At 35.1% G+C, this 19,061-nt stretch overlaps 1 protein-coding gene across 5 annotated transcripts in view; it reads right to left on the bottom strand.

The window, feature by feature from the left end:
- The window catches only part of LRMDA (leucine rich melanocyte differentiation associated), a 628,583-nt gene that overhangs the window by 234,461 nt on the left and 375,061 nt on the right, over positions 1-19,061 (bottom strand). The gene's annotated exons all lie outside the window — the stretch shown is intronic.

Consider the following 19,061-nt stretch of genomic DNA (forward strand, 5'->3'; position numbering starts at 1 on the left):
TGCCTCCTATTTTATTGTATTTGTCCATGAAATCAGAGGAAGTTGTTGGTGGAATGGCAGTAGAGTCTGAACCTTTCCACAAATATCCCATTACATTTCATTGCAGTGCAATAGATTACAGGAGAGGGGCACTATGACAGAATGGAACATGACATGAAAGAGAATATAAAGCAAAGGTGTGTTACTGAATTCCTCCACACAGAAAAAATGGCAACCATTGACACTCATTGACATTTGCTGAACGCTTATGGAGACCTAAAAATGGATATGAGAATAGCGAGGCAGGGGGTAGTACATTTCAGCAGTAGTGACAGTGACGTAGAAGACAAGCCAGGTTCTAGACAGCCACGTACAGCAATCACACAGTGAAATAAAGAACATCTTAATGTGCTCATCTGCATACATCAACTGTAGTGATGATTATGTTGAAAAATACTGTTTTGTAGCAGAGAATTTGCTCTGTCAATATTCAGTTATCATGCTTTTTGTGTCTGATGTCATTTCCATGGAATTAAATAGGAGATATTACTTTCTGAGTGACCTGCATATTATTTAGCCTGTGATAGTTTTAATATTTTTAAATGAAGTGTTCAAAATATTCCTCATGAAATATAAATAAAAAGAACATATACCTAAAGAATGTATGTCAATAAAAATGATAATACATTTTGTGTAATACCAAAAGGTTAGTTTCATTTGACATTCTGCAGTTTCCACCCATAACCTAACAGCTCCAAAAGGATTAACTCACACTATTTTTGAATGCAACTACTCTAATAGGACTCTTACTATGACAGAAAAAATATTGAGAAATATAATCATACAACAAAGTCAAGTGACAATAAGGCAAATTCTTGAAATCTTCAATATTTAAGGTAAATATAGGATTTAGGAACTACTTTAACACACTGTACATTTAAACAACTACTATTTCTCAGCAATCTTTTTTTTTTTAAACCTTGATTACTGTTCCTTTGTTTGTTTGTTTTTCAACATACCTATCTTATAGGCTACTGAAAACATATGCATAACAACTTTACTGAGTGTAAGTGCTCTAAAAGAAGTGTCATTAAACTAAAGTATACCAAGTCCAAAATCTAACAACAATAGTTCAAGCTGTTAAGTATGATTAATTATTTCATCACCTTACACAGAAGTAAAAATAAGCTGCAATTACTGGCTTAGCAAAACCAGATGGATTTCCTGGAAACACAAGGAATTTGTGCTTGGTTACTTCAACAAGGCAATCACAGAAAATGTAAAAAAAGAAAAATGAGGGTAATTCTTTGACAAAAGGTGAATTTGTGGGAGATGACAAGTTTACTGAGGAAATACTAGGAAAAAGTGGCAAATTTAAAGGATTAGAAAGAAACAGTAAAGTAATAACAGGACTGGCGGCTTGCCAATATGACTCACATCTACAAGAAGGATGATAAGAAGAATCAGGGGGACTACAGACTCATCAGCCTGGCCTTGGTGCCAGGGAAAATTACAGAACAGGTCATCTTATAGTCTGCATGGACTTCAGCAAAACCTTGGACACTGCCTCCCATGGTATTCTCCTGGGCAATCTTAGAGCAGCCTGTGACTCGGACAGGTACATTCTTTGCTGGGTAAAGAACTGTCTGGAGGGCCAGGCCCAGAGAGTAGTGGTGAATGGAGTTAAATAGAGATGGTTACTGGTCCTGAGTAGAGTTCCCCAGGGGTCAGCATTGGGCCCTGTCCTGTTCAGTATCTTTGTTGATGACTTTGCATTTTGAAGATTATGCTTTTATGACATCCATCAGAAAATCTGAGAACTGAGCTGTCATGGGAATTCATCTTTTTAGGGTCTGATAGAAGACAAAGTGCATTATCAGAGCACACTTGTACAGTGCAAGCTTGAAGGCACATTGCCTGTCACATTTATGGATTAAATATCTGACTCCTCTTCGCAATGCTGTCTGCTCAGTATCCCTTAACAGATTTGAATTTACTGCATTGTCTCCCAAAAATTTTGACATTTAGAACTAGGAGGTATACCTTTAACTCCAGAAGAGAACCTAACCTATATTAGGTAATGTAATCAAAATTGACTGATCTCCTTTTACATAGATTAAAAGGCTGTGTTAATATTGCACTTGGGGCCATTATAAATGTCTTACATTGCACACCTTTAGGCTACATCAAAGTTTTATCACAATCATTATAAAAAATTTTTATACTAATAAGATGGTCTTCAAATGAATAAATCGCAATTACTGAATGATTACCACTGTTTCAACTTACATTTAATTCACAGGTTAGTACAGTGATGGATAACATGCATGGAAAAAAATTAATGCACGATTCAACTTTACAGTTTGTCACTAACCAGGTTGATTTAAGTCCTAAGTAAAAGTTGAAATGTCAAATCTACTTGGAAGATATAAGGTAATAGACATTCCATTTGCTTCTGTAATGCACAACCAATAACATAATAATATTTATGCAGATAGGATAACACATTCTCCAAGCCCACACTGCAACATATTTCGTCTCAAATTAGCCAGTAAATCACTATTGCAGTTGCTATTAACAATCATAAAGCCTTTTGAATTTTACAAGGTGTTCATAATGAGCCATTCCATATGATTTATATGAAAAACATGACTCAGTTCTTCAAACACAGCTAATCTTTGGATGCAAGATTTGCTGTGTGACCTCTTGCTATCTTTGAAGTGATACGTAAAACTTAACGGGTTTGGGCAATCTTTCAGACAAAAGCAGTGATAAAACAACATTCATAGAGTTTCTATTAAAAATGTGTTCACTTTCAATGAATGAAGCTTACATAGAAAATGCTGTATAATACTTGAAAGAATTAAACTCATGCAGATGTATTCTAAAATGGGTATAAGCATTTATTATCATTAGCTCTCTGGATCTGGAGGTGCATTTCTCTGAAAGGCAGAAGCAATCTGACATCTGCTGAACAGTTGCTAACAAAAGTACTTGACTTTGATAAGTGTGTATTAATTTTTGTATTTCAGGTATTGAAGTGACTGGGAAAAACAACAATGAGGCCTCACTGAATTGTGCTAATGAGGTTCCGGAGAGGACTTCTGTGCAGTTTCTCAGCAATAGAAACATTTTCATTGTCTTGAATTTCCTTTGCATCACTCCAGATGAGCACTCTTCAGATACCATGAGATAAATAAATATAAGTTGCTCTACTCTTCTAGCTTGCTTCCTCCCATGTAGTTAACACTGACTCATCTTTTCAGTGTTTTTATTGTAGATTCGTGGGGGTGGGGGTTTGCAACTTTTTTTCTATCATTGTTGCTCAAAGCAACATACAGACATGTTATGTTCAGGAAAAGGGACAGCAAGCTTTGAATTTTCTCAGTCATCTACATAGGTATGAACTGGTTTCACTTCTCAAAGGCAGCTGTAAAAGTTGTAGGTCCAGCCTACGAATTACCTACTAGAGTGCCAATCAAGAGTGACAAAAGCCAGCAGGAGCCCTTCCAAACAAAGTGACACTATTTAAAATTCAGTTTAAAAAGAAAAAAATAAGATAAAAAATTAGAGAAATAACTTTTTGCATCTGGAAGAACATTCATATTCCTATAGCTGCAACAAGCACATTAAAGAGAGAATCAATTATTCTTCAAAATACAACCATTTCTAATGGAGTCTATACTTCATCTTAATGGCAATGGCAAAGGGAGGTACAGCAGGAGATTAACCTGAACTTCTGTAACTGCAGAGAAATGTTTCAGTATTAACATATTTTTATGGTTAAGTACTTCAATTATGTCCTTCTCACATCATCTTTAGGATTACTCCAAAATTTTCCACTCATATGAGAATTAGTCTTCCCTACTTTGGAAAACAAAAGAGAGATGTGATTATCTTTGTTTCAGATTAAAAAACAAAACAAAACATTTGTTGGGAGTGGCTCTGAACTTAGGAACTGCATTAATCCACTTTTATATCTGAAAGCAAGTAGAAGGAATGCAGTATGAATATGTAGGAAGATATAGTACATCAGATTGTTCACAACAGTCAGACAATCAACGAGAAGAACAAATTGACTCACACCTTTGTTGCTGTTTTACAAGCTAAACAATCCTTCCTGTACAAAACAGTAAAACTAGAGAATTCATTGTGCTGCCTGAACTTGCACGTTACCATCTGCAAATAACGTATTCCAGTCTGCTTGAGAAAGTACAGAGTAAAGGACACTAAATTTAACCAAAAGGCACAAATGTAGAGGTCACTGTAATCATTTGATAACATTATCATTTTTTTTATGCATCTCTGCAAATGAAGTTCCAAGCAGGTTGTTTGTTTCTTTGTTTTCCTATTTGTCTATTTGCTTGGAGATTGTTTCTTTTTAAACTGGTGAGATAACTTAATGTTCACCACTTTATAGAGCTCTTCCCAAATGTATCTAAGCCATGTGCTCCAGCTGCATAATCTTCTTATCTGGCTCAAATATTCTGCTGCTTTGGGCATGTCTTCCACTCCCATGATTTTTCATTGTTCATTTCCTTGCTACTTCTCCTTTTCCAATGGTTCCTAAATCTTTCAGCCTTACTTACTACCACTTAGTGTCATAAATTGCTATTTTTCCTAAGTAATGTATTTTTAGCTATTCAGCAAAATAGATGATCAGCTTCTGATAGGAATTCATACATCTCTTAATTTGGGACCAATATGTTCTAGATACACAGAAAATAATATCACAAGAATAGCAAGAACTGTTTTCTAGATTATATAATCCTCAACTCCAGAGTATACTTAAAGTATGACAATACAATGGGTTCAACAGCTACAACCTTGATTCTCACATATATTGCTGACAAAAGAATACTGTAAGATTCTGAAAAAGATACCAGAGGTCTGGAAGATAGTAAATATATCTAACATTAAAGGAAATGGTTGTTTCAAAGGTCTGTAGTTGAATGGTTACTGGAAATAGACATCCACACACCAGTGGTTGGCATCCCTTAAGTAGCATATGTGACTGAACCTGAAGAATACATTCCCTGTATTAGTGTCTACAAGAACAACCATAAAGTTAAGCTTCTGCTAGTAGATTTGTTTCCAGTGCTACCATAGGTGTGTATTATGCAAAAGTACATTACTTTTTAAAATTTATTTATCCCAATAGCTAACAGTAACGTAAGAGATCCTAAGGCTTCTAGCAGCGCTGCATTAGTACCTTATCAGTGGTTCCCAATATCAGAGGAAGGATATCATCTAGTTCACCACAGTTAGCTTTTGATTGTATTAAACCAAATGAGTAAAACAAAGAAATTCTTACAGACTGTTAAATCTAGACTAGTGATATCACTGGAGGACTAATTAATACACAAGTAGTATAAATACTGTAATCACTATGTTGTCATGAAAGAATGAATTAAAAATAAAGGATTTTCAATTAAGTACTACATGATAGTTTAAACACAGTTTAGATTTCTTGGTTTCTGCCTCTTTTATGGAGGTTTCAAAATTCTCTTCACCACCTTTGCAAAACACAGACAGAAAAGTGGAAATAAGCAGACACGTAGCAAAGAAATTTGCAGGAATGTACTCATCAGAAAACCTACTGGTACTAGTAATGTAATCCTCACTCAGTTCAAAGAGATTTGCAGCTATGTTTGGATAATGATTTTTAGCATCTTTGAAATACGTATATAATATTATTAAAGTAATAAGCATTGCATTAAAAAATAAAAGTTTCTTAGTTTTAAAATTGCTTACCATTTTATTAAAATGTAGCTTTTCCCTCAAATGCTATTTCTAGCAAAACATTATTTCATTACTACTACGCGATGTCAAGGTGTGTCATCACTTTAAAAAAAAATTATGGAGCCATACAAAAAACAAACAACAACACTGAAATCTTCTAAAAAAAAATCAAACCAAGAAAAAACAAACAAAAAAAACAACCCAAGGTGTCAGTATATAAGATTAGGATGCAGTTTTAATGGATTCAGCTTCAAAAGCTAACAGGCTAATATCACTACCTGATTGCTGATGTGCAGATTATATCCTAGATAAACATTCAGTTAGTCACAATTCTCTACATAAGTAAACTTCCGATCACAAGATACTTTTGAATTAAAGTCAGAAAGCCAGCAGTAGTGTGCGTTTGATAAAGGAGAAAGACAGCTGCCATACAGACTTAGACCAACATTGCTCTACCAGGCATGGAAGGAAAAAAAAAAAAAGCAGGGTTGGCTGCTGCTGACCTCATCAAGGGTCTGCACAAGGGGAAGCAGCTTTGAAATCAACAAACACGTTAATCTACCTCAAATCAAACAGGCAATTACTCTACTATTTCCATGAATTCTGAGGCAAATACAATTTGATAGTAGACATTAATAAACCTGTTTCATGGGTCATACCACTATCAGATAAAGAAGCTTTCTTCTACTCCTGCTTCAATATTATTAAGTAAAACAAACTCCTATCTAGCTAAATAGGCTTCACAAGTCCTAATCTTAGCCTAAAGCATTTTAATGGATTGACTCTTCCTTATTAGGTCTATATAAATATTTATAAAGACTTCACACAAAGAGCAGACTTGACAAAAGGCTTTAAATGACTTCTCATATACAGAACCTGGAGAAGGAAGAGGTTTTGTAAAGACAATGCCCTCAAAGCCCTCAAAAAAAATACCCATTTTAGTCCAGGAGGGATGGTAATATGACACAAACAATCAGCACACAAAATCACATCAGAGCCATACCACTGTACTTCTAATAATAGTACCTCATGCACTCTGACTGCCTCACAAGATTTTTTCTTACCTTCTCCAGCTGTTATACTGGATAGATTTTCAATGCGACTAACACAGGAAAAAAGCAACTTTGCCGGTTTTGTTTCTTCCCTCTTTCTGAGTGGAGGAGGACCAGCACAGAAAGCCAACAAGTAACCCAGTCTAGATACCCTTCAACCTAGGCCTAAACAAAATTCAGACAAGATTTATATTGGAAATAGTGCAAGGTCCTACCAACTGAAAACATTTCACCATTACAATATTATAGACGAAAAAATGATGCATTAGCAATTTAAGCACTTCTTAAGTAGCTACAATGTTCTACATATCTAACATATTAGCATTTGATTAATCTATTTGAGAGAGTAAATGAAAGAATATTTTCTGCATCCTTGAAGAGATTCATCATGTTTCTAGCTAAATACTACCCTGATGCAGTGTCTTCATCATTATTACCAATATAGGGACTGAAAGAAACTACTTAGAAGCTCAGGTAGCCATACTACATGCAAAATACTTGTCATGGTTTTGTAATTTGGAATTTTGCTATCAGTATTCCACATAATAACATCACGTAAAGCATGGATAATTTTATCAAATGTGCGGTTCACAGAAGAAGACTGCATATCCCAGAGAACATCACGGTCAGGGATAAATCACAGGACCAGGACACTATATAATCTCGCTCCCAGGCTGGAGTTCCTTCTCTCTCAGACTTCTCGGATAGTGGGAAGCTTTCCAGCCGTGTCGCCTAGCGTTCACAGTAGGCCTTTCGGTTTTCGGGAAGTCTCTCTGCTTCATTCGATTTATTAGCCTCAATTATATTATATTATATTGCGTTATCTTGTATTCCAGTATCATATTTAGTAAAATAAGTTTTCCTCCTTAGATTGCTGCTGTTTTTATCCCATTCCCCTCTTTTCCTTTCCTTTCCGGGCCGGGGGGGCCCTACAGGGTGGCTCCCCCTGTCATGGGCATAGGTAAATCTAGGTAACCTGTGACAATACTTCAGCTGAGCCTTTTCATCACACAAAAGCAAAAGAAAAAAATACTTGAGCTATCATCTAAATAAAGTGTTTCAACATCCTGTGACCAAAAAAAAAGATTTGAAATTGACTTCCAGTGACCTTCCTGGAGGCTGTTGGACAGTCTAGATTGCAACATAACTGTTTCCTGGCTGCAAAACAGCAAAAACTATTTAGGTATGTGCCTTGCTCCTCTAGACCACACTAGCATTCCTTAAGATTTATAGGGCCTTCATTGAAGCATTGTTAATTTAATTAGAGCTCCATGAGTTCTGAGTAATCCCACCATGATAATGCACCAACCAGTGATCTTTGGTTTCCCCTAAGTTATAAGGTAGAAGGCAAGGCTGTAAGGGACAAGACAACCATTGGCTCTGTGTGCATATTTTATAAGCCAAACCATATTCCACTAGAGGTTTATCATTAAAAAAAGACTTTCCACTTGCCAAAAATATGACCTCAAAAGGACAAAGCAAACCATCCACCAGCAGCATATCTATTCATTTATACTTGGAGGGAGGTGGAGGAGAAAGAGAAGAAAAAGAGCTCTTCATATAAATGACAATTCTTCTCTAGAGAAACTGGTAAGCATATGGGAGAGAAAAAGATCCAAAATTTATGTTGCTATAGACTTGAAATCAACAATTGGCTATGAAAAAAATAATATCTCCAGCTTCATGTACAAAAATAAATCAGGAAAGTATAATCCATTCTGTTTTGTTATTTTCTCCCGTTCCTTACCCACTGAAGCTCCAAGTATAGCTCTAAGACCAAGCAGTACAAATATTTTATGCTTTCTGTACAACAATCCAATGGACTTGACCTGTAGCTAACTGCAAAGCATACAAGCGACACAGTTTTAAACTCAGGAATGTTATCTTTCCACAGAACTATGTATAGTCGCACTGCCTCTACCACGTTTTTATTCCCCCTGCCCCTGTCCCTCCCCGCCCCCCGCCCCCCCCATTACACCCCCCACAAGAGAGACTACTCCTGTGCCAATACCCCCAGCTTTGAAGCAAACATTTATTATACATTTTTGATCACAACCAATAATATTAGGCTGACCAGTTACCCATACTAAGCATTTACTCACACTATTGATTGTTACTACATATATCATACATACCTATACCAACATTTGTTTATTGGAAAACAGAAAAAACAACATACAGAACAAGACTATTATCTTTATATAGCTGAAATTTTACAATCCGAGTCACAAGCACCAGTCTGTTAGCAAAATAACAACAGAGGAAAAAAACAAAATAACAGAATGATAAAAGAAAACCAAAACTGCACAGTTATGCTAGAATGAATCCACATTCTTGCTTACAGAATTACCAGTTGAACTCAGTCATGTTGAAAAAACACCACCAGAGGAGGATCCTGACCCCACAGCATGACTAGAGATAGCCACGTATTATTCCAATAAAATGTTTTTCTTCCTCATTCCTTTACATACTAACACTAATATTCCTTTTGATAAAACCCTCCAGAAAATAATTAAATTTAATAGCTCTTCTGCAAATAAAGCTTCACAACTTGGTGCAAATACAAACGGCTTTGCAGAGAAAAAAGTTTTCAGAAGAATTACAAGAAAAAGAAATAAGATTATAGGTTTCCTCTTCTGCAGGGAAAACGTATATTTGTGATAAATGCATCAAATCCCCTAAAAACTACACCCATTGAAACTTGGTATTTAGGCTGATTTGCTTTCCAAATCGTATATACAGCACAGTTGCATACAATCTTTAAACAAGTACAACCACAGAGAAATGCTGAGAGATTTAAGAGAAATAAAAGCATGATCAGCTAGCTTGTAATCTTCTTTTCTCTTATTCCCCTCCCTATAGCTGCATTAAATTGCCTGTTGAGAACAATAACATATTTGTGCTTTTATAGGTAGAATGATTTGTATTATATAAAGATTTGGCTAACAGAGTAAAGATGCATTCACACTGAGCTGGATTACATGCTGTTAATAATTTTCTGGATGCTCTAGGGGACTCATAATTCTAGACAACTAAAGATTATCATTTGAATATATTCTTTGTAATACATCTCAAAGCAGATTTTTTTTTTTAATTTAATTTTTGCTGCTTTTCCAGAATCACAATAACCAGAAATCTGCGAAAGCATTTTGGAGGAAAAAAGTATACCACAATCAAGTTTTTTATCCCCCACCTCCACATACTGTGTTTCTGTACTGAGTGTACAGGAAATCTCTTTTCCTGACTCCAATATCATTTCAGTAGCTTTCATTAGAACATCAGAATACCTAGAATCTGTCATTAGGCTTGCAGTACTGTTCTATGCATTCTGAATAATGTAACTCAGAAAATAAAGCAGAATATGAGGTTCTGAATAAAAGTTCAAGCAACCTAGAAAGCTGGGCTAGATTCAATTTCAGAAAATAATCTTAACATAGATTATTTTTGCAAAAAATAAATTTATTCCTTATTTTTGTTTTTATGTCTCTTTTGACCACCATCTGCTAAGTACTGATATCCTTTGAAAACTATTTCTTCCCATAGCTTTTGTAGTTAGTCCTTCAGAACAGTCTTAAAGTCTATGACTGTCTAATAAATATTATATCCTCAGACAAATATAGCTGAGAGCATATTATAGCATTTCTTATTTAATAAATTACTTCTCTTAACATGATAAGGTTCACCTAGCAAGTACATATTCACTGGACAAAACACACTTTTCTTGACTTTTGGTTGTCAGTTATAATTACTTGTCTGGTCCCAGTTGATTACAGTGTAAACAATGGCTGATAAACCCACATTGGCTGCATGTATTTATTACATTACAGCACAGCTGCCAACTGTCTAACCATTCTAATAAAAAGCTATTTTCTAAGGTTTATGTTTTATTGCATGTATGACTCCCTTATTGGTTAGCATTTTGGAGTTGTGGAAAAGGTTATGAATTTAGAAACTGACTGCATTCATATCATTTTTAAAACTTAATGCTATTTTATTAAAGACATATGGGCCTCCAAAGTACACATATTAAATGTCATGTAAGAAAAGTAGCAGTTTAAATCATGGTCAAATTCATTCTTGACGTGACTCCTGAGGCTTCCCAAGATCTGAACTATTTCTTTGTAAATCTGGCAGTTTAACCACACTCATAAATCACTTTCAAAGCATATTATTTCTTAATTTTACTGCATTAGAGAGAATTTGGCCTACACAGTGAACTGTTTGTAACTGTTATGTGAACAAAAGTTGTATATTTAGTCTCACAGTGTGGGAAGGAAGAAAGTCTTAATTTTCCAAACGTGAATATACTTCTTATTTAAACCCAACTGATACATTTCCTAATGCAACTTGCCAGCATAAGATATGCAGGATGGTTTGCTTTATTGACGTAACAGAAAACTCCATCTTCTTTTGCTTCAAGCTTCTAAATTAGAAACACAATGGTAACTGTAAGTTAATCATTAAGCAAATAGCCCACAAGTTCTTTGATGAGAAAGGATGCCTAAGGTTTTCAAGCACCACCAAGACTGAAGAGAAATAAATCATCTTTGGGACAGCACATAGTCTCATGTATTTACTAGGCACTTTGATATAATTCCCTTTGATACACTAAAAAAGAAACATACCTTAAATGAACTTAAAAATTAAATTCAAATAATTTAAGGATAGATTCACTGCCTGCTAAGCCATTCAAACCCTTGCTCCAAAACAGATCACTCAAAGAACAGGATTCAAAGAAGTGCCTTTTTTGAAACATGATTGAAATTTTATTTCTTAAAAAGTTCCTAACAGCAGAGCTGATTACAGTGTGTGTTTTCATCTGAATACTTTGTTCTTGTACTCTGTGAATTATAAACTAGGACAACTTCTCGTAGAAGCTTTATATTCTAATTTCTTCAATCAGGATGCTTGTCCTTAGTCACAAACGATTTCAAGATTTTTTCCCACGCTGAAACTCTTATTTCCCCCTGAAATGAGGATGTGTAACCAAAGTCATCAGATCTTCAATGTTTTATGTCACTGAAATTGTTTGAAAAACCAGCCAATTGGTCTTCAGTCAAGCTTTTCAAGAAAGGCACAAAATTGATCTGTAAAGTGGCATGGGTGAAAATTTGATGTTCAGAGAAATCAAATTTACAAAGTTGGTGGAAGAATTTTAACTGCTGTAAAGGATGTTAAGATCAGTCTGAGCTTATGCATGCATTCCTCATAGATCAGTAAAGATTTCAGGCGTGCAAGCTGAGTGCGCAAATACTATTCTACTGCTCCTAAAGTCATGAAAATCTGTTGTTTTGTACAATACTGAGTGATTTCAATGACCTACTTCATTAGGATGAACTATAATTAGAACTAAGTTCTCCAGCCAGGCACAGAATTTAATAATACTATTTTCACTGTTTTTCAACACCACAAAGTTAACTTTAGCTTCAACTAACACCCAAGAGCTGTAATCTATAAGCTCAATATGACTTTAAGGGAGCAAATGCAACTGTGATGCATCCTTTTTCTTTTACAGAGGGAGCAATTTTAGAAACATTTGAAGCAAAGAAGTTAAGTATTGCTTACAAAATATATTTTTTGACTATATATTTCTGGGAAGAGTGAAGAGAGGGATAAATTTCAATCCTTCTCTGAAAACAATTTTTTAGTTCTTTTTTCTTGAAACAACTCATAAACCAGCTACAGATCGATCATTTAGTCATTAATGAAGAGAGAGTGACTGATGTATTTGAGCTTTTAGGAGATGACCTCATCACAAACAGTCCTCCGTGCCTCTTGGACACACTTTAGCTGATGATATCAGTGTGAGGGAGTATTGTTATTATAATACTCTAGGGTTCTTGAACTGGCAATATTTTGCAGTATGCAGTTACTCTTTTAGAGCAACAGGAAAGAAGGGATTCAGCTGCTTTAACATCAACTTCTAATGCTGTATTAGCCACCTTATCATATCTAGGCCTGGCCTACTGTGGTGACTCCAGAAAGGTGTGGTTCTTCCAGGCACTTTACCTATCACCTCAAGAGGCACCGGCTTCATACAACATGACACTAGAATGGTATTTTTATTCATGGACATAATTACCGGTGTGACTAGAAATATTAACCAATAACAGGTACATTTATCTTCTGTTTCTCTTTGCTCCTGTTCTCTCTTTACACCCATCTAATCTGACTATGTCGACACTGAAAATTCCACATTCATCTCACAGCACATTGCAAAATTTTGTGCTTGCACCAAGAGAAAATTTCTTGAAAGAATTATATTAATGAAGGTAGAAGAAAAAAAATATAGTCATTCAAATCACGCAGGAAGACCTTGTAAAACATTCCAAATAACTACTTTCACTTCAGCATCTGTGTTTCTCTATAATCAAATAGTGGAGAAGAAAAAAGTAATAATACATAACAGTGAAATTTAGAGCAGAGAAGAGTACCATGAAATACAGAAAAATTACTCAGAAAACACTGGGGGAAACTTTCAGTAATAGAAATCCTTGAACTTACAACAAGACTACAGAAACAGAACAAAATATAGAGATGTAAAGACAAGAACTCTAACAATCTATAATCATTAATATATACCAAATATTTCTTGCAATTATTCCTTTTGTGATATTGAATTGAACAGATATTCAAGAAAGCATCTTATTATCTAAAGCTTTATACATCTGTCCTTTTGTTATCGTTCTTCAAAACATCACCAACCTAGATCTATGGCAATGATAGATTGGTTTGAAAGAATAAGTTGTAATTCTGAGAACATTATAAATAAAACTACTCAGAAGTTTGCACTATTCAGCTTCATATCTGAAAACCACATTTCTTAAAAAAAAAACAACAAACACTGTGTATAAACACTACAAATGAGAATGCCAAATAATTTGGATAACATCACCTATTAGGACAATCGTAAATTACTTTTGCTTTCATTTGCAGTGGCCCATGAGACTACGTTTATTTCCAACAGTTGGTGATCTTTCTGACTCATCAGTAAAACAACAAAGCCAGTTTAACACTAAAGCACAAGTATGCACTGTAGAATTTGCCATGAAAACCATTTCACATCTAATCAAACTCAGAACAAGCAAAAAATATTAAGTCATCTGTGACAGCTATTTCCAACTTTTGAAGCAGATGCTTCACATTAGCAAAATAAGTAAAGCCCTCTGTAGTGTGTCACAGTTCCAGTATGGCCAAGTTCTGTGATTAATGAGGCAGAGGGATCCACAGACTCATGTCCCAGGAAAAGGAGAAGATAGAGAGATGGGCGTAGAGAAAGAAAAACAGCAGCAACAATCTTAGGAAGAAAGATAATTTACTAAATATTATATCAGAATGCAAGATAGTACAATATAATACAATCTAATTTGAACTGAAGCTAATAAATCAAATAAAATGAAAAAGAGAGTATCCAAGGCCTTACTCTAATGCTGTAGGCAAGACAGCTAGGGAGCACGGATGAGGAGAAAAAGAGAACAGCCTCATGACTCCCAAAAGACCTGAAGTTCACTCTTCTCATTTGAGACCACAACTAAAGCATTAACTCTTTAACTCCTAGGGCACTGCAAGATTTTATGATGGGGAATACCAATAACAAAGCATAAAGCCACAGCAGTAGTGATAGTTGGTTTCTGAATTTCTGTCTCAGAAATCTTTCTGTAACATTATACTATTACTCAAGAAAAAAAATATATATATACATACATATATATAAAATTGGATCTTTATTTTATGGCTAGGAATTAACATATTCTAACCATTGCACTCAATTCAACTACTGTGTCAATGAGAATAAATCACCATCATGACTGAGAGCACAAGATGCACACAGTGGCCATAAGAAAATAAGATTACCATCTATAGAAACAAAAGAAGAGACACAGGCCAGCCCAGAATACGTTGTACTTGAGATTGCCCCAGCTCAAGCGCAACACCTTGCACTTAGTCTTGTTAAACCTCATTATGTTCAAGAGAGTCCATTTTTCAAGCACGTCCAAATAGATTAGTGGTGTCACCCCAGGGTCCATCTTGTGAGCTTTAACATCTTTATCAGTGACACAGACAGAAGGATCAAGTGCACTCTCAGCAAGTTTGTGGACAAAGCCAAGCTGAGTAGAGGAACTGATATGACAGAAGGAAGGGATGCCATTCAAGGCAACCAGGATGAGCTTAGAAAGTGAGCCTGTGTAAACCTAATGAGCTTCAACAAGACCACGTGCAAGGTGTTGTAGTTTTGTAATTGGATCAGCACAATCCCAGGTATGCGTACAGACTGGGAGAAGAACTCATTGAGAGCAGCCCTAGCGAGTGGTACATGGGGGTCATGGTGAATTACTTAAATGTAAATAGCTCCAAAAACAACACTCTCTCTTTATTTCCATGGAAATCGTAGCAGATGCAAAGAACATAACAATAATTTTTGAAAGAGCAAATTCTCAGCTATGAAACACTCTCTCAACAGAGTTTCCATGATTAGCTGTGCTTTCTCTTGAGTGATGAACAAGACCCTGCATACTGTGCACATAAAACTGCACTAGTGGTGGTAACCCACTGTCACTGTTGCCACTGTTTGAAACACACCACCCACTGACTCACTGTGCTAACATCCACTGTTTAGTCTCCAGAAGCATTCAGTAAGCTTTCATGTCAAGGGGTACCATTTTTTCTGCATGAATGAAATCAATTACACACCTTCACACTTCCAGGTCATACGTCATTTTGTCAGACTACCCCTCTGCTGCCATCTGTCACATAGCAACAAAAACGTAACAGAATATTGGTGTGAAGCTTCAACCTCTACTGCCATCTCAACAACATTTGCCTCTGATGTCATGGGCCAATGTAATAAAATAAAAGGCATTACTTTCAGAGCACATATAAAGCAGAGGTGATAAACAAATTGTCTTGCTATCTTCTTCAATTAAACAGATGTGTTAAGGATGTACCCTGCTTATTGCCATTCATCAGAGGCCCTCTGTAATTATCTGAGTGCAATGGGATTTGTTTTTAAAAAAAACATTAGTCAGTTTTATATAATAGAACTTACTATGATCTTAAAAAAAAAGAAAACTGACAGCGATCCAAAACCATAACTATATATTTTAGATTTCCTTACTTCTTTAGTTGCACCATTAAATACTTAGTCTTACTATTACAGTAAAACAAACCTTCTCAATCATCCAAATCACAGTGTGAATAAGAATCACATACTCTTAATGACACAGAAAACAGATATTAGACTTTTCTTCTACTTAAGGGTCTTCATTTTATTACTTGGGGGGGGGGGGGGGGGGGGGGGGAGGTAAAAAAAAAGTGATATCAGGTCTTATAATTTATGAAGAAAATAATACATCCAAGAGGGGGTGGAAAAAAACAAACAAACAAAAAAAACAACCACACACTTATACTGCCATCTTTTGTTGTACAGAACTTTCTTTATATTCACTGGACAAGATGTTCTTGGTAAAGATGCTACGAAGCAAAACAACTTAGAAGTATACCCACGTATTCCTTGCTAATAATTTGGTCCTATGAACTTTGGGACTGCTATATCTGACCAAATATACTCTGCTTGCTTTCGCCACTATAAATATAACTGATAAAACTCTTAACCTTGAAAATACAGTAAAACAAAAAATAGCTGCTGAGCAATAGGACTGCAAAATACAGGGAAGCCTACGCATTTTCTAAAAGCAAGTATTTAGTACTAAGCAATTAAATTTAAAGAGAACTAAAACAGTATGCAATCACAGAAGCACATTTTGTATATAAGGAATATATCCACATTTTATCATCTAGATTAAATGACCATGGATACAGACCTTTTAAAAATGAAATTATGATCCTTTTGATACTTCATCATTTTATTTTGTTTATATATATATATATATATATATATATATATATATATATATATATACACACAATATAAAAATATAACCTCTTGAAATGGATTTTCAAGTATTATTCTGTTTCATGTCTCTAAATTTTTAAGATTAAACATTTGGAAGCACATTTCATATAGAACCCTATGAGCTAAGAGAGAGTAGAGTTTTAAATAATTATGTCAAAGAAATGACAACTGTGCTCATAAGAGCAGGATGAATAATTACAAAGCTGGGACATAATTAAGCAATTTTGACTGTCGTATTCTTAAGCTGTCATTCTGATGTGAAGTGCTGTCAAGCCCAAAAGCACACTTCACACTGGACAGGCATCTTCCACTCTGATCTACACTTGTGTTGGTGAAATGGGGTCATGGTCTGGTCATTAAATGAAGCTACCTCATCTGGCTCAATGCCTCTTCTCCAGCTAGGCTTACCCAATCTTTATTAAAATCAGACATGATACTATGTTCAATATTTTGACAAAAGAAAACACATGCATCACAGCAAAATGAAGTTCAGCTCACTTGCATACAGAGATGGAAAACTGCACTGTAACATTAAACTGTTTTCTAATAAATGACTGCAACTTTCTATAAGACAGCCATATAACATTTTAACATTTTAAACAAAGGATGAAAAGAAGCAAAATGTAAGAAAAAACAGTGTTCTGTTAAAAATATGAAAAGAAAAAAAAAAGGAAAAATGAAAGTCTAAAAATTTATACAAAATACAATATTTATGAATTAGTTATGACTGTTGGCTAGATAGCTAGATACTGCTGCATTTCAGTAAGCACAAGCAAGTCAGATGGAAATTTTTTTTATTCTCATTTTGTATATTTTTTATTTGTAGGGTATTTTGTTCTCCCACATATTTTATGTCGAGAAAAAAATGAAAACAACTCCCCACATCACAGCCTCTTCAGATCATCAGTCTGCTTTTTATGCTGAATAAGCCATACCATCTCCTGCTTACCACAATGGAAGGAGGGGCTTAGAAATTTAGTTTGGGTTTTTTTTCTTCCTAAAAAGAGTAAGTCTGATTGGTTCACTGTTGATATTACACTTAGGAGTACAGTACTTCCATGTGGCATACTAATAATAACTAATAACAAATGCTAATGATTCTAACTCCACTCCTGGCAAACATAGTCTGACATGGTATATACTAACTTAAGAAGACAGAAAAAGATATTCTGAGGAAGCTTGTTATCAACTGGCTCTTGTATCACTAGATCAACACCTTATGGAGTTTTTCTGAAGACTATTGCCGAGTCTGCTGCAGTGTATATTCCTCTAGCTAGCTTCAGAAAGCTTAGAATATATTACCTCTATCTGTCTGCTAAATTACGCTGAAGCCAGTCAAAATTTTCAACAATTACATAGCAGAAGGATCAATGAACATACTGATGCACCAGATTAATTTCATAAAGAAACCTGAAGGCTGGAGAACAAAAATCATTATATATTCAATATATAGCATACGATGGAAGTTGAAAATACAGTTACTGTGCACATCATCTTTGTAATATATACTTTGTAATATAAACACTGCTTCTCATGGTCTTTGAGTATAGCTATAAACAACTGCATGCAAGCAACTGCAACGTCTGAAGATATATTCGCACAAAGGACATTCTCAGTTTTCTCAGAGTTTGCATGCAGACATCAAGCATATATATCCTAGGAAATGAACATGAGTTCAAAACAATTTTTTGATGTTTATAATATCTCAGATTGGATTTTGCACCCAATTTAAATTTTGTTTTAAATGAGCCACTTCTGTAATATGTATGTAACATCGCATGATGAAGTTATTTTGGTAATGCCTTAATAAGCATAAATTCATGTCACGAAAAGCATTTACAGTGACTTTACCAGCAGCAATTTGCACCAAACCATTTATAAACAAGGAAAAAACAAACAAACAAAAAACTTTAGTGAAACAACAATAAGTTTGTGTCTTTCACAAGTTTGATGAAATAAATGGCACTATCCCTACTTTTGTGAAGTAATTTAATCTCAGCTACTGACTTGGAAAGAGGTTTCATCCAGAAAAGGTCTAAAACTATTGAATTGGTAAAAATTCTAACAGCAGACTCTTGAGAGAAAAGTCTAATTGGTAATTGTAAGGTGGAACGATACAAAGATTGTAACAGATATTCAAAAGATTATTTATAAGGAAAAACTCACCAATATGGATGCCTTCATTGGGGAATACTGAGGCAATATCCACCAGGGAGCGATCTCCAAGAGAAGCCTTAGTAGTGGTCAGCCCTTAAATGAGGTCTAAGGGAGGTGGAGTCAAGCACCACCCCTTCCAGGAGCACAGCTAAATTACTCTCACCTGTGCTCCCACAGCTGACCCAACACTTGCCTCAGCTGATTAATCAGAGGTTCAG

Source organism: Coturnix japonica, chromosome 8, assembly GCF_054131305.1.
Source record: "Coturnix japonica strain WE chromosome 8, WE-NBRP24, whole genome shotgun sequence".
In the NCBI taxonomy this organism is placed as follows: domain Eukaryota; kingdom Metazoa; phylum Chordata; class Aves; order Galliformes; family Phasianidae; genus Coturnix; species Coturnix japonica.